Here is a 17,720-nt window from a genome sequence, read left to right as displayed (position 1 = left end):
AAGCCTGTACATATAATGTGGTCGCGCAGGTATCTAAAGCGCGCGGGTTTCTTAATGAAATAGCGCTGCATATTCAACGGCTTCCTTGATTTTTGGTACATTCAGTTTATAAACCATTGTTACGCCACTGGGTTTGTGCCCATTCTTGGACAATCCCCAGAATGGGCATTCTCCAATGGGGCACAATGGGCATCGAAGTCTTAAATGTACTTAGACACGTGCTGTGCTCCTCTGTGCCGTACGCATCGCATCACCATTCTTCCCTTGACAAGCCCCATCGCTTTCGTGACGCGGTGAGCCAACAGCTATAGGCAACGAGACGGTGCGCGTGTCAATCGCTGCCGCTGCTAATTCGCTAGCTCAAACAAGCGTCGCGTCATTAAGACTTCCAACATAGCGTTGGATCTGCGTGTTTCTCAGAATCCCACAGAATGGATATGTGCCATTGTGACGCAGGGGGTGTAGAAGCCTTGAAATGTACAGCCAACCACAAAAGTTTACGGACCACGGGATCTCAGAAAGTGTTCAATTTCCGAGCAGCCAGTAGCAGTAGTCAGTAAAACAGACCATCAAAATGTTTTTCACATATACTGGTAGAGGCTGTGAATGCGAATACTAGGCTGCGTTGTGAGGCTGCGCAGACATCCAGCTTTTTCTCAGATTTTGTGTTCCGTAAAATTTTGTGACCGAGTGTACTTACACCTGTACTGTGGTATATATTACACACGTGCCGTTTTTCTGTCTGCACTACACCTCTCCTCACCATTCTTCCCTCGACAAGATCAAACATTGTCGACGTCTCAGTGCGCAGCTACCTAAACTGGTGGTTACTTATCGGCGTATATCTTGTGAACAGTGTATAGTGTATAAGCATAGCATGACATCACACTTGTGACCTGTGCAGCGCATAAACATTGCATGAAATTACGCGTTGCACAAGATGGAAATAAATACAATTGTACGCGTCGGCAGCTAGTTGCATGTAGCATTTAATTACCCGCTTCGCGATAGTTTCGATTCACATGGTTTACAACATGCGCTTTGGATGTGCACACTTTTTATAATTACTTTTCAGTTTGCCTTCTCTTGAGTAGCGTGCCGCGTTGTAAACTGAAAGACGAGTGACCGGTATGGCTGTCGTGACACCCAGCGAGCCCTCGCGAGTGCGTCTGCACCGCATCGCTCGGTGATAGCCGCCTATCATACGTATCGCGCTTCGATAAAGCCTCCGCGTGGCTGAAGGACGCCCCTCGCGGCGATTTCGATAGCGCACAACGACAACAGCATGCTACTACGCCTCGTCGAAGTTGCGCATGCGCTCCGAATCGCGCCCGCTTGTGTGTCGAACGCTGCGCGGAGACAGCGCATGTTCGGGAAGAGAGCTGACAACAAAGGAAGGGGGACAGAAAGGCGTCGCCCTCTCGTCGCCTTCTCATTCAGACGAGTGTGCACACTATCGGGATACGTGCCCCTCCTTCTCTTATGTTCCACGATTCGCAAGTCAGAACCCACACACGTTTGCATTGCCTGCTGCATGCATTCCGTGGTTGCATACACGTAACATCCGGCTATCAAATGGCGTCTGGTCTATGGTCAACGAGCATGTTAGCCGCATGCGCTGACAGGGGTGCCCGCCGGCGAGTGAATGACACACACACACACACATATATATATATATATATATATATATATATATATATATATATATATATATATATATATATATATATATCATAAGCAGCCAACAAACATTGACACCCAGGACAACATAGGGAACATTACTTGTACTTGCTAAATTAATTACAAAAATGATCAATTAATGAAAAGGAAAGTGGATGGAAAAAAAAACAACTTGCGGCAGGTAACTTCCAATCCGCAGGTAATTCATTTCCATTAATTTATCATTTCTTCCATTCATTTAGTAAGCACCAGTAATTTCCTTTATGTTGTCCTTCGTGTCAATGTTTGTTGGTTTCTTATGATATGCTTAATAAAAATCGGGCCCCCAGGTTGACCCCCTATCTTCTTGAAGGCAAGGGAACGCTTGATGAACTTAAGTTCAAGGTACGGTACGGTACGGTGAGTTTCTGCTATTTCTGAAAAATAAAACCATGGAAATATGTCCAGCGGGCAACTTACGCAGGGCGCGCATAAGCAGAGCCACATTAATTAAAGCGCACCGCAGGGTCTAGGTGACACAACGGAAGCGGTCGCACGTCAGATCAACACTTCCGTGCCCGCCGCGATAGCTTTGCGGCTATGGCATTGCTCGAGGTCGTGGATTTGACCGAAGCAGCCGCATTTCGACGGGAGCGAAATAAAAAACGCTCGCGCACTTTGACTTAGGAACACGTTAAAGAACACCACGGTGCCAAAATTAATCCGGAGTGCGCCACTACGGCCTGCCTCATAATCTGATTGTGGTTTTGCACGTACAGCCCCATAATCTAATTCAAGTTAAAAAAATTAAATTATGAGTTTTTACGTGCCAAAGCCACTTTCCGATTATGAGGCACGCCGTAGTGGAGGACTCCGGAAATTTTGACCACCTGAGGTTCTTTAACGTGCACCTAAATCGCATTTCGCCCCCATCGAAATGAGGCCGCCGTGGCCGGGATTCGATCCCGCGACCTCGTGCTCAGCATCCCAACACCATAGCCACTGAGCAACCGCGGCGGGTTAATCCAAGTTTAATGCTTCTGCCACGATGCGATGTGCCATGTGAGGCAATGACAATGCTCAACGCTCTCAGAAGTTATGAAATGTGGCGACAACGCCTCAAGCAAACACCTCTCTCTTTGTGTTTTTGTGTACTACGCAGACAGACAGCAGTGCATGGTGCGCGCAAGGTAACGTTTAACATCAACTTGCCACTCTTGTGTTGGACAAAACGTTGAAGAAATTAAACATTCGCCGTCAACATCATCGCTAATTATCGTCAATCAAAGCAAACAGCACAGAGAGCTTCGCTTACATCGATTCCCACTGTGCGTGGTATCTGCATAATTTTTTTCATCCACTTTCATTTCCATGAATTTAACATTTCTTTAATTCATTTAGTAAGTACAAGTAATTTCCCCTATGTTGTCCTTGGAGTCAATGTTTGTTGGCTTCTTATGATATGCTTAATAAAAATCGGGCCCCTCGGTTAACCCCATTTCTTCTCGTTTATATGTATGACACACTTGCGGTAGGTCTGTAACCCCTGACGAAGGTCGGTCCACCGACCGAAACTGTTGAGCATTAAAGCAACATTACCGCGAAGCTACCCCTTCAGGCGCTATGTGCACAATTGTGCCTGCGAAGGTAGTACATCAAAATCAAAAGCACTGATTAAAATTATAATATTTAAATCATAATGCAAACATGTTGAAGCACTTCTTATTGGACGAGTACTGCAAGGTTGAATGATAAGTGTAATGTATTTTAACGAGTTGCAAGGTAGACGGCTGGGCGTTTAATTGCCCTCGCAGTGTCAGCTTGTCTTTGCTTATCGAGTTCATTGCTTTCATTGTTTTCGCAATGCTTTACATCACGTGTCTGGATAGGTGCTTTCCAAGTATGCTAGACATGAAATAGTTGTTATTCTCGTATCTGAATCTCCTATAAAGCGTTCTCGCATGGAGTCCATATTTTGCAAACTTGAGAAAACTCACTGAAAAATTGAAATTTCCCAATTGACCCTGCAAGGGTACGGTTTTCATGATTCTGATGGTACAAGAAATGTCACGAAAGTAAATTTTGAATGGAGAGAATAAATTGGCGCCTCAATGGATTAATTTAATGTGAAAATCATTTTCATATATATAAGGTAAGCTGTGGAAAAGTTAACGCGAGTCGAGTTTCGACCGGTTACAAAAGTACGTCTTTGTAGCACACGTCTTATGCCATAGAGCTAATGTTGTGACCCGGTTAAACTCCCCCCCTTCCTTTCCTCCTCTCTCTCTGGCCTACAAAGTGCAAGGCCGAGCTCGGGGAACGCGGCAGCGGCGCTTCGACGGTTTCGGCAGAACGGGCCGCTGAGAAGTTTTGAAGTGGCTCCGCCGACGCGACGCCCTTTGCCACCTGCAGTTCAGAAATCTCGAGAAATGCGAGGAGTTGCTGTTCCGTCAGCTGACGTGCACAGTTGTTGTAGACGAAATGGAGCCCTTATGAAACGACCAATGCGCGTGTTCGCACAAACGCAGTTTACACTTTTCTTGTTTTTCGCATATATACGCCGCTTCGTCGCGCTCCTTTTTTATAGGCTATGTTATGCGTTATGGGTATCATGGTTCTGCGTTATCGGTTTTCATTTTTCCAGAATGCGGAGTGGGCGTGCCTTCTTTCCCTAGACTGAGAACATTGAATCGTAGTTATACGCGAAGTATTGCAGGCCTGCAGTGCAAATGTACAAAAACGCCATGATCGAGCGCCTGTTTGATCTGCTTGCTTATCGTCGGGAGTATCAAGCGTAGACGGTTTGAGTGCTTGTGCAATACACGGCGAATTGTATAGATACACAGTTGCACTTGTTAAACGTTACTACGTATGGTAGCTTTCACAGGAGCGAGGGTGCCCTCCAGGAAGAAACAAACAACATAATATTGACGGGTATTGCGGCTTGCACTGACTGTACACATATGCATGGGAAAGCCGTGCAGGCGAAGAACTATAGTGCCTCGCAACTGTATATACTTTCAAAGTTCTGCTAAAGCTTTCCTCTTTTTTTAATTATGGGGGTTTACATGCCAAAACCACTTTCTGATTATGAGGCACGCCGTAGTGGAGCACTCCTGAAATTTGACCACCTGGGGTCAAAGTTTTTAGGTGCAAACGTGCACCTAAATCTAAGTACCACGGGTGTTTTCGCATTTGTCCCCCATCGAAATGCGGCCGCCGCGGCCGGGATTCGATCCCGCGACCTCGTGCTCAGCAGCCCAACACCATAGCCACTGAGCAACCACGGCGGGTCTGCTAAAGTTCATCGCTTAACAGTTCCTCAGCTTGGAACTTGTCGTAATAACTGTGCCACTCCTGCGTGTTGTTCTTGCGCAGCTGCGCTACCTGTGAGCTTACGTGGCTTTGCAAACACCTCTCTTTCTTTACCTTCGCGGTGGTCCTGTGTCACGAAATAAAGGTGGCGAGACAACAATTCGTTGGAGCAATGAGTTGCGACCTGAGCCGTACTCTATAAGGATGATGTCGGTGGGCCAAATCAGCGGCTCTGCCATTCGTAATCCCTTCTCACGCATAGACAGGCAGCATGAAAGCATCTTCGCATTCGACTTCGTAGGCGCTTGATTTCTGAAACATGCTCCCATCGTAACAAGCGTCCGGTCATTGCACTCCGAAGGAGGCGTTCCCTGATGATATATTTTATCGCGAATGCTTTCGGCGGCCGCGTTCTTTCCTGTGCACGCTCGTCCTTATTACAGTAACAGAGCGCGCGCCTTACCAAAGGGCGATGTCCTTCAAGCGACGAGAGATCAGAAAGATCACGCGTGGAGAACTCTCTGAGCCGATTACATGCCGAACGCGTTATGCACTTACTCCCTTTGTCAAAAGTGACACAGGTCGCTTTGTAGGTCGTTGTTCAAGGTCCTTAATTTGTAACCTTCAATTTCATTTTTACATTCCTGTTTTTTTTTCCTACTTTTTTTTTAATCATGCGTCGCGTCAACAGGCACGGCACGGCGGTGTTCGAATCCCATCTGAGCCGATGAAGAAGAGCGAAAAGAATGAAAAATGAAATGGATCGTTGTGAAATACGGCTCCTGTTCATATATACCGGCATGCTCCTATGGTCGAGCTTCAGCGCGTGGCATTCCTGGCGATCAAAAGTTTCGAGCAATGTTATACCCTTCTCGATGCTTTGAATTCTGAAGCTGCGGGCCTGTTACGGGTACTTCGTGCGAATACGCAGAGCAGTAAGCTGGCGTCGTGGATTCCACGCTCTGTTAGCTGTTACGATTACGAGGTCTCTTTATGTCCTGGGCAAGAACTCGCGGTGATCTTGTTTCGGCGAGATGCCGAATACAATGCGATGAAGCACTGCACCGCTATACAGCGGCGGATATGCTATATAGCCTTTAGACGAATGCGCTTTCGGGTACATTACCTCCAGTTAAGCATTGGCTTCTCAGCGGAACGCGATCAAGCTATACAAGGAGCTAATCTGAAGCCCTCATGTTCGGAGCCAACATTTCCTTTTATGGTGTACATTTAACTCGGAAACGCTACACGGAACGTAGCATACCATGACCTATTTATAGCACACTTGATGCTGGAGTGTTCAGGTGTATGTACACATGCGGAGTGACTGACTTCGGTATACCACTTTCCCGACCCGATGAGTCCAGTGAACTGCTCTAGATAAGGTCGAATGATATAATAATTAATCATTCGTAACCATCTTAATGATTTAATGATTAATCATTAAATACGACGATTTTATCGAGAGCTCCTGTTATTATTTATTTTCATTTTGTTTATTTTTACAGTATATTAGCACACAAAACACGGTACAGGCCATGCTGGCGTGAGTCGGTGTAATTCACCGTTAAAGCCGGATCACTCAAAAATATTTGAATATTCGAGGCTGCGGCACGGTTTACCTCGTAACTTCACGAATTGTTACGGTTTCCACGCTAGAAGTCATCGTGGCGTTCCGATTAGAGTGACACTGCTTAATGCCAGGTTGAGGCTAAACGCAGGCCGACATTGCGAGGTGTCCAACTATAGCAAGATAAAGAATGGTGGAAAGCGCGCGGAGCTAGCCTACGGACGGCCCGCATTGTCCCTATCACAACCGCACCGCATCGCTCCTTTCGATGGGGGAGGCCCGGCATCGTCCCTCTCTCGTTGGCACTGATGCCAACTTGGTCGGTGGGGGGTGGTTGGCGACACGTGCACGACGTAGAGCCGCGCGCAATGCGAGTGTTCGAGCGCCTCCCACCACCCTGCCAGTTGATCGAAAGGCCCGTCCGAGGACACTTAGATTCGGGCAAGAAATGCATCAAAAGAGAACGGAGAGTTTTAGGTTTGGGGACGCAAGCGGCTTGCGTACGCAAAAACTAGGGGCCACGATAATGCGCATGCGCAGATCCCTACGTCCGGATCTGCGCATGCGCAGTAGCGTCGCCCCTAGTTCTCGCGTACGCAAGCCGCTTGCGTCCCCAAACCTAAAACTCTCCAATATGAAACTCCTCGCTGTCCCTGCGGCTTCAATTTCGAAGGAGTGGCGCATGGCCAACAATGCTTGAAAGCGGATCGAGTTGTAAACTGAGCCAAGATGCTTCAGCGACACACTCCCACATGTCGCGAGACGAAAGGAAAAGCGAACACTTCTTTCTCGGTGTTAGCGCTGTCTTGCAGCTCTGAAAACGAGCAACGCTTGCAGTGCCCGTAAGGACGACGCGTGGGCGCAAAGTGGTGATCGGACGGCAATTTTGACCGGGCACGGCATGGTTTATAAACAGAAAAGTCGTTCGGCAGCATGTTCACCTCGCCCGACGTCGGTAGAAGTACAGCGTTTGCCTGGATGCGAGAACAGATTGTTCACAACTCGACTTCGTTTGCTACAATCGACGAGTGTCGCTTCCCAATCTGCACGGGCATTTGTCCAGTTTTCTCAGTTGACATCTGCATATATACGTACAGCCGATCAACGTTTTCGGAACGCGAAACCCCTGAGCGTCCCATTTTATCGCAGTCTATTCAACTGAATTAAGCCGATGACTGAGGTACGCACTCCACGCTGTAGCCAGAAAATGATCGCTTCGTGGCTTCGGCATTATACGAAAGCGAAGTGGCCCGTGAGGCCAGTAAGTACAAAACAGGAATACGAAATCTAAATAGATTAGTTGAGGGCTGATTTTCTAACAGCGAAGCTGTTTATGGCTATGGTTCCGTGTATTTACCTTCTGCGTCAACAAATACTCCTGTCCCACGCGAACGCGCTCGTACCACTGCTCGCGCGTTCGTCGTCGTCTTCCACGGCTGGCTCGTCGGCGTCCCTCAGATATGTATTTTGAGTGGATTAGTTATCAATACGCACCATTTTCAATATCAGTAGATCGACTTCCAGGTAGATAGTAAAAGTTTCTCACACATTCAGCAAAATTTCAAACTGCGCGAGGAAGACAGGACATGAATAGACGCACACGTAAAGCGCAGTGTGTTCGCGCCTATGTTTCCGTTCATGTCCCGTCTTCCTCGCGCAGTTTAAAATTTTGCTGAGTCTGTGAACCGACTAGCCCAACAACATGCCTTGCTCAGTATGATTCTCAAAGACTATGTATCTCCTTTCTTCCCCTCATCACCCGCTACGGTGGCCCAGTGACTGCGACGTCGTGCTGCTGAGTTCGAGGTCGCGGGTTCGATCTAGGCCGCTGCGGCCGCATTCCGGTGGGAGCGGAATGCAATATCGCTCGTGTACCGTGCCTTGGGTGCACGTTAAAGGAACCCCAGGACGTCAAAATTAATCCGAAGTACCACACTACGGCGTGCCTCATAATCAGATCGTGGTTTCGGTACGTAAAACCCCAGAATTTAATCAATTTTCTTCTCGCCATCACTTACCCCCACCTCACGCCAACCCAACTATAGGGAAGAGGAAGTAACCCTCAGGAAATCACAAATCAACAGCTACGTCCACGGTATCCTATTGCGCCGAATTTCACCTAATCAGTGTCCATACTTCTGCACGTAATGTCCCACACACCCTATATGCCATACGGCATGGTGATGTGTCGGAAAAAATGGCACCGTATACACGTAAACGCTAACCGAAGAGCAGTAGGATGCCAAGCTATCGGACCCGAAGAGACAGCGCAACCTCATCGAACGGACACGGGAGATGGCCATGACCCGCGGCTACCTGGAATAAGGAGGCCGTCCACCTAGGACGCAGACTGCGCTTGCTCAGAATAAAGGTTTATTCTCTCTCTCTCTCTCAAAGATTTTCCGCTGTGCGGCCCGCGTCGGCCATGTCTACGTTAGCACCACCCTCTTTGTCGGCGTTCCAATCGGCCGCATTCCATTGGCAACGGACAACAAAAACGCTCGCGCATAATTATGTAACTTGCGAGATGGTGAACGGCGGCTCATTGAGTCCCTGGAAAGTGCTCCTGTTCGTCCACTGATAAAACGCCAATAGGTTCACCTTGAGGAACTCCACGTAAACAAATTTAATCCGAAGCCACCTATCCTCGCAGCCCAGTTTATTCTTTCGGGTGGTTCAGACAAAGAATTCCCTCTGAGGCATCTACGTCAACGATTCTCAGTGCGTGAAAAAAAGAAAAAAAAATTCCGCAGCCAGTGTAAGAGGCGGGCAATCTCTGCGCCCTTCCTTATAAATAAAAACTGTCCTTGGAAATCTTGTATATTTGCTTCGTGGCACCTGATGCGACCGCCGTTGCATTTTCATCGTATCGCGCCGAAATCCTGTCCACGCGCACCGAATTACAAATCGGCTTAACGCGCCGCGCGCAAACCTTCTTTCTTCGTCCTAGACCCGCGTCCTTCCCGGGGGGAGGGAGGAGGGGGAGAGTTGCCCTCGTGCTTCGAGTCTCGTTCACCCCCTCTTCCGATAAAAGTGGGACTCGGTGGCCTTCGCTATCGCCGCGCACAGCGTGGAAAACAGCCGCGCGCGCGGATTTCTCAACGCGGCGCGGCAACCGAACGAACGCGTGATTGACACAATGCGTAAAACGTGACGCAACAGTGGAAAGGGATCGGGTGGTTCTACTCGACCATTTGCGGTGCTCGAGGAAAATCGAGGACGAGGCGCGCTCTGTGCGGAAAGCCGAAACGAGGCCTTCGAGGAAGCCGAGGCCCCGTGGAAGAGAGAGGAACTCATAGCCTTGCATTGACGCCCAAGTGTACTCTTAAATGGCTCCGGTATATTACTGCAAGATCGCCAGCCTTTTCTCTCCAGGACGCGATGACCGAGGCGAAATGCAAGAAAGTGCTTTTCGACTTAGGTTTAGGCGCACATTAAAGAGCCCCAGGTGTCGTAATTAATCCGTAGCCGCCTTGCACTATACGGCATCTCCCATAGCCCCAGTGTCGCTTTGGGATGTTAAGCCCTATGAATGATTCCCTCAAAGCTAGACTCGGTAATCTTTCTTTTTTTTTCTATGTGTCTGAGCGGAAATATTATTTAACCGGACTGAGTAGAGGGAGTAAGTGAACCACGAAAAACTCTTTATCGTCATGCGTTCGCAGATGGTCCTGCCGCCACCGCCGCAATATCTTCAGCGGCGCGTATGCGTATACCCCGCAGATCGACTAGCATAGGAATGATTTCAGCGTGTGCGAGCTTATACCCCTTTTTTTGTTTCACCTAGCAGGCGTTTTGCCAGATCATTAGACGTCCGCTATTCTTTGCATTGCTCCTGCTTCCGCTGATCTTGGGCGCGCGATAATATTCTCATTGACACTTGTGACGTGATTTGACCTACAGCAAGTGCTCTGTCAGACCACGCAGTGGCGTGATACAAAGAAGGGACACACGAGCACTTGTCGAATTCTTCGGGGATCTCGTTTATATCGGCAGACGAAGCAATGTGTGAGCGCCATTGTTTCAGATGTCGCTAAGCGAGTCTCTAGAATAAAAAAAAAATATTGCGAGATACATACTTGCTATATCGCCCTCAGGCGTAGTATCACGACTGTTTTGCACGCATTTATACTGGTGGAAAGAATTTTGACGTGTCACGGCGTTTTTACAGTAATCGGTAAGGGCTTTCTCGCCAGGTCCCGTTGAATGTTTTGGTCATACACTGCAAGTTCTAAATTGCCGTCGAGGGAGCTCCTACCATAAGGTTCTTTAATTAGAGTGTAGTAATAGCGCAGATAGAAGAAATATTGTGAACGGATTGTGCGAAGAGGCGCGCTACCCTCCTCGGTCATGATGAGCTGAGACTATCTCGTTGACATTTACCGTGGCCTCTGAAGTCGCGCCGGTGCCGGTGTGATCTTGTAGGCCCCGTGCGACGAAAAGAATTGAAACTCCGAATAGCACTGAAAAAAAAAAAACACACTAAATTCAGTCAAATATCAAGAACGTTTGCGAAATTCCACTCGAGTAAAGAAAGGCAAATATGCGAATATAACGACGCACACGCACACACGCAGTCACGAAAACAAGCGAATGTACGCAAAACAGCCCGAGAAAACGAGCAGAAGCTCTTTTTGTGGCAACCCTATTCATGTTTCAAATTCCGTTCTCTCTCTCTCTCTCTTTTTGAAGGGCCCCGTCTCAGTATTGTAGCTGCAGCACTGCTTTTGCTTCTGTTTTCTTTTTGTCCGGTAATGCGGAATGTAGCGCTGGAAATACATTGGCGAGGCCGAGTGATACATTTAACAAAGATCAGCGTTCCGGCTAGGTATATATTTGTCACTAACAGACAGTTTTAGTTACACGTACGTAGAGGCTTTGCGTACATAGAGCTTCTACGTGTCAGCAGTGCACATGCGTACAACGTAGCGGGCGCGGGCGCGTCTCACGGACGTACGTGAGATTCAATTCTTTGCGTGCGTTTCTTGCGCACGTAGACAGCTTAGCGCGGGAGTTCCCCGAGATCACGAACAAGCGATAGCGGGCCGCGCGCGCGCAGACGGCTTGCATCGAAACGCGGCGACAGGATTGAATTGGCTACCGCCGTGTTCACATTTCCCGATAGATGTAGCCCTCTTGGCGTGCGTAGCGTACGTGTAGCTAAAAGCGTTTCAGATGGCGTGCACGTAAGGCACGTAGGCTTTTCACGTTTGCGTACGTGAAGCCTCTACGTACGTGTAACTAAAACTGTCTAATTTTGTATCAGTTTCGCGACGTCGACTCGGACGATCTGAACTGCACTATATACCAAAGGCCTTGACCTTTGTTCAGTCTGTGGTAGAACGCCTTTATAACTGAGTGCACAGATCATTTAGTTGCAAATGTCGCGCACTGCACAGCTCACAATAGAACCGGGACAGAATTATTCCTTCCTTATAGACGATATTTTGTTGTAGAGGCGTTCGTTATTGGTGGATCCACACGACGGACGAAATCCGTCTTTCTCGCGACGGACTGCGCATCACGTGACTACGCGTCACGGATTTGTGCCGTCCGCGCGTCGTCCGCGACCCCCACGGACGGAAAATGCCAAACTATTTTTCGCATCCGGATTTTGGGGGTCGAATGCTGCGGATTTAGCCTAGCATGCTCTACAGTCTGGCAACAAACGCGGCTTTGGGATCTTTCTGAAACAGCTTCATCACTGCTGACACCATTCGTGTCCAATTCGGACAAAACAACAGCCATTGCGGCCAACCATCGTTTCCTTTCGATCTCCATTTTCATTCAGAGTGAAAACACCTATGACAAAGTCTTTGTTACACCGATGGCGCCATCTAGAGTGAGTAGAAACAAGCAATTATATTAACTTACGGCCACTGAGATCCGCCCGGGCCACCGCAACATCTTAGAGGCCATGTTCAGCCAATACAGCCACTCTAAGCCTACACGCCGAGAATCTGAGTATCGCTTTCGGAAACGGTGTCCACTCATCACGAATACATTGCTGTCGAAGCTTCTGGACACAAATTTAAACCAAATACAATCCTCAGTTTGAAAGTTACGGGCCACACAGTGGACGACGACCACTTGACAGGTTCGAGGCGGACGGCAGTCGCTTCGGGCGTAGCCGCCATCTTTATTTTTCCGGCGCGGTCGTCTACTCAGTCCGTCCGTCGTCTGGATGTGCTTCGCAGCCGGACGGGCGGCGGAATAAGCGTCCGCGGCACAGATTTGCGCGGAGCCGTCCGTCGTGTGGATACACCATATAGAGACGTTCGACTGTACCTGCTCTTCACTCACTCACTACGGACAAATGAGCTCCTCACTCACGATTGAGCAATGTGCGGCGCCAGCGGCATAAGCGCACGTCACAGCACATTTGCATGAATTCAGCTCGTTGCTTCGTTTGGCAGATAGGGCACCTTGCACGCTCAATCGCTTTTATCGCACCCAACACACAGTAACAGGACGCACATTTTCGGATAGCCAGAACATTCGATTGCCTTCTTCCTTTCCTTGCAATACCGTTTTCTTCATTTCGCTCTCACTCTATCTCTCTCTCTCTTTGGGGGGTCCCTCACTAACGGTGCAACATGCAACGTTAGTGAGGGATCTTTACTGCATTGTCGTCCACCAGTGCCGTGAATGAAGCCAACTGCTAGCGAGTCGCGCTTCGTACGCTGTAAAGGCACGTCCACACTGGCAGAAGGACACGCGCGGCATGCCACAGCTGACAGAGCGCACCGCTCGCGAGCAGTAACGTCTTCCTGCTGTGGAACGAATAGTTCTCGGAGCTGGGTCATAGGGTCCTCTTCTTTCTTTCTTTTTTTCCGGCATACTGCTCGTCGCCGATCGAGGCGACCGATGAGGAGCGGTCAATTCATTCACGTGGGTAAATGCGTCAAGAAGCGACCACCTTCTCTCCGCATCGCTGATCACAGCGCACACAGTCCCAGTGATTCCCGCGGTGGCAAAGACGCGCGCATGGGATCATGCCGTAACTGAATACGAGGACGGCGAAGGACTGCGCGTCTGAACTAAACACTGTACCGTGTCTGCAGTCGTCGTGGTGTTCAGTTAGTGACTGGCTGGCAAATGCAATACGTACAGTCGCCCGATTCCTTAACAGCACCACGCGAGCGTCGATTAGCCGGCCGCGGTGAGCGCCTTCTAAGGGCGCGAAGATACCAGATCATCAAGAGCTTGTTGATCTCTTGCCGGTCGCTCTTACTGACTGCGTTGCTTCGCGCCGTTAGAAGGCGTTTACCAGGCGGCGATTTGACGCCCGCGCGGTACTGTTAAAGAATCGGTCGACTGTACATGGTTCTCCACTTGATTTGCTAATTTTCGGCTCCCGTTCTCCCTCTCTCCGGTATTTCTTTTTATCTTGCGGCGCGCTTTGTAGAACTCACTTCTTAGTACTAAACAAAATCACCTGGCCGTTGAATTCGCTTTTTTTTTTTTATCAAGTAACCGGAAACAGCGAAGCAGCCGGGCGTGTGTCGTGACGCTTCCGTGAACGCGGCGTCGCGGGCCTCTGGTGGACGACGTCAGAGGAACGGAGGGGTCTTCTCACGTGCTCCTCATAATGCCAGGAATTCCGCTTCCTGCCTTTCGGCAAATGCATTACACAGTCGACAAGTAGCTTCTAAATGCGACCATAATTGTTGTACCTGGTGTGCCAAGTAACTTACGTTCTTGTTTCTCTGCTCTTGACAAAATACAGTGGAAAGGAAGAGTGGGGAGGCGGTTAATTTCTTCTCGCAGAAGCCCTTGCGAAGGAATCACGTAGCGTACGTGGTCTGTCATTCGCGAGTATATATATATATATGCCGCAGTATTGCACAATTCGAAAAATTCCCGAGGGCGAATTCCGAGATAAGCGACACAGGCGAAGCGGTATGTGTTAAACCCGCCCAGCTGATAAGGCAATGCAGGACGCGTCGTACGCTTGAGCAGCGGAGACTGGCGAAACCCTTCGGACACACTGTCTGTGCCCTCCCTGCGCGCGGACGACTTGACGGCAGCCGGGGCTCACGGCTCTGTAAGGTAAGCGACGCTTACCTTATACCCTCCTATAGCCTTGTTACAGCTCGCTCTGCACATGCTCTCAATCGAGTATTTGACCTGCATCCTAAATGGCCGAAGGGGATACTAAACTCGTCGCTACAGCGGTGCATCGGAGACACGCACCGTTCGCCTTCTGCTACGGATATTTGAATGCGCAATGTAGACCGAAATAGTTCTTCCCTTTTCCCCTCTGCACCTATAGCTGTTGCTCTTCCATGGTTTACATTGGTGTAGCACTGCGTTGAGGGTAGCTGAGGTTAGCTGCAGGCTGAAAAGAACTAAGAATCGCACTCCACCTTGGGATTTCGTGCTCAGTATATATACGTTGCGTGCTAGCAGAGTGTGCTTACCTCTATAGAGCCGGCGTAACTCGGGCCGAAAAGTATAGGTTTTCGCATGTCGCGTGATAACAGCGGTAGAATTGTCTCTTCAAATGCAATGATTGTTGCGGCCAACAAGCGCGTCTTTGCAAACATTGCACCGGTCGTGCGGAGCTCTTTCTAGGCGAGGAATTAAGACTTCAGCAATGAACAATTCTGAAGAAAAGTGTGGCGAAGCTCTCGCACGGGGGTGCACAGTTTCAACAGTGTCACTCAATTCACGGTGTAATTGAGCAGAAGTGGGTGTGGTTTTCCTGGCGTGCGTGAACTACAGTTTCGCACTTTGTGTGAAGCGTCGTTTATTTATTTATTCATTTATTTATTTATTTATTTGCTTCAGCAACATTTCTTGTTCTACTCCCGCCGTGGTTGCTTAGTGGCTTTGGCGTTGCGCTGCTGAGCCCGGTAGCGGGATCAAATCCCACCCACGGCGGCTGCATTTCGATGGGGGCGAAATGCAAGAAACGCCCGTGTACCGTGAACTGGGAGCACGTTAACGAACCCCAGGTGATCAAAATTAATCAGGATTCCTTCACTACGGCATACCTCCCAATATCTTGGTTCTGGCACATAAACCCCACCTTTTGATTGAAGATTTATAACGCCTTCCTCCTCCCCCCCCCCCCCCCCCCCCAAAAAAAAAAAAAAGTGGTAACGCTCTTCAAGTTCCCGTAGTTCTCGTGGCGTCATGCATTTTGACGTCGTCTTCGGGCTCGGTTAATCGTTAATCTGTGAAGATGGACTACATCGTATTTGAACAGAGCCTAATAGTTAATTTGCCAAGTTTCGAGAACGTTTACCGAGCCGCCACCGCCTATATACAAAAAAATTGTGATATCCGCGTTGACGTACCTCGCACTGACATACGTGCGCTGGTGTTTCGGGCGCGAAATTAAAAAAAAGTATAGAAAAGCGAAACATTGTTATTCATTTCCTCATCTAATAATATTAATCGACATATCGCCATGAAAGCAACGAAAATGTGCTATTGCAAGAATACGTTATCAGCCTAAACTGATTTCTGTTTCTATTTAGTGCCTCTTTAAGGGACCTACACGCTTTTATTATTCCTGACAAGCCAACTCCTGGTAAACATTCTAAGTGTAACATCCCACTGCTTTGCATAATCATATCGTCTGGCGCTCGTCGATTCCATGAATGAACGAAGGCGAAAGCAAAGTTCGTACAAAAGTGTCCTTTCAGGGGCAGCTGATAAACGGAGTCTCCCAGCTGCTTCCGCCAAGCATAGTTACCTGCAATAATTACTCGAGGAAACTCTAGCGCTACAGCGTCTACGGGAGCTGCCAGCGTGGAAATTATGGTTAGTACATGACTTTGCACAAACTTCGTCCTTCTCCCTGTAATCGGCTTCGCGATTTTGTAAACGGGTCATTTCCAACAGAAATACTGCGTTATAAATTAATAACATTGTCCGAAGGCTGGATTCGAACAGAGTACTTCTATAGTACAGAAGCCCCATATTGAAACCGTTACGCCCCGGACGCATGTGCCGACAAGCGGCATAGAACACCACCACGAGTTTCCCGCGGCGAGCCAGCGCGTTGAGACGCTTGGCGCGTTTCGATTTGCCCGCTTCGACAGGCAGAACCGCTGCAATTAGTATGCATGTTGGCAGAGTCTTAGTGCCTTCTGCATTTATAAAAGCGTAGATTGCTTTGAAGTATAGGCCAATAAAGGCAGATAAAGCCACGTGAAGGTCTGAAGCCACAAGCACGACTGTTGGGTAAATCTTGTAAAGCTGACCGCAAAAGTTTACGGACCGCGCGAGCCCGTGTCAAACTGCGTTTCCGCGCCACCCAGCGGTCCGGGTCAGCATTGGACCAGAAGTGAGTCCTCTCCTTTTTTCGCCTGGCGTGTAAATTTTCTCGTGTTGCACCCCGTTCTTCTATTTGGTCGCTCTCGCGCGCAGCTATGCGGCGCGCGGCTGGTATCAGCGATATCACGTTCCAATGACAATGCTCTCGAAACATGCGTGCGTGGCCACGGCTGTCGAAGAGCGCGTTGCGTGAGAAAGAGGGAATCGTCGCACCGAGCGAAGGAAAAAAAAAATTGACGCGCCGGCGAGCAGGACACATTTCCAGCCTCTAGCGCTGCGTAAGTACCGCAGACAAGCCGTTTCGCACGCGCTCACGTGGTCCGTGAACTCTTGCGGTCGACTGTGGTAACCATAATTTTCGCGGTAGATGATTGAAGCTCCAGAGTTTCCTCGAGTAACCTTATGGCAGGAAACTACTGTGCCACCACTGAGTACGGCCACGTTCACCCTCTCGCGGTGGATTCGACATATATATGTCCCCGTACATTTCTATGGGCCCGAATTTGCGTTATTGCGACCCTGAAATTGGTCTTCTCCGGATAAGTGGAACTTTACAGGTCGGCACGAATGCGGCTGACACCAGTCGTGACCGCAATGGCTGCACTGACTGCCCTGGGGGCGCTAGAGGGTCAGTGAACAAATACATCGAATACACGATATCACCCGCCGAAAACTCTTACTTTTCACCTGCGCTATAGGAAGATTACCAAGCGAGGATGAGAGCTCACAATGAATGATTACCATATTTAATAGGTTCAAAGTGTGCTTTTCTTTTTAAGCAAATTGCGCCGAAAATTTATTGCGCAGTGCCATCGGGTACAAACCAAACCAGGTCCGCGACGCTCGCAGTAACATATGCCGTCAGCGCCGGCGTTAGCACCAGATG

At 49.0% G+C, this 17,720-nt stretch overlaps 1 protein-coding gene across 3 annotated transcripts in view; it reads left to right on the top strand.

Annotated features, from left to right (window-relative positions):
• Nucleotides 1-17,720, top strand: part of LOC126546944 (sterol O-acyltransferase 1) — a 110,818-nt gene that overhangs the window by 53,278 nt on the left and 39,820 nt on the right. Inside the window, exon 1 of one of the 3 annotated variants that reach the window (XM_050194663.3) lies at nucleotides 14,409-14,596. The exons of the other annotated variants lie outside the window; for them this stretch is intronic. The gene's annotated coding sequence lies outside the window, so the exon portion shown is untranslated. Of the gene's footprint in view, nucleotides 1-14,408; nucleotides 14,597-17,720 lie in introns of those variants that run through there. 3 annotated transcript variants of the gene reach the window in all.

Source organism: Dermacentor andersoni, chromosome 1 (genome assembly GCF_023375885.2).
Source record: "Dermacentor andersoni chromosome 1, qqDerAnde1_hic_scaffold, whole genome shotgun sequence".
NCBI lineage: Eukaryota > Metazoa > Arthropoda > Arachnida > Ixodida > Ixodidae > Dermacentor > Dermacentor andersoni.
Note: the sequence above shows the minus strand (reverse complement) of the source record. Positions and strands in the feature narration are given on the sequence as shown.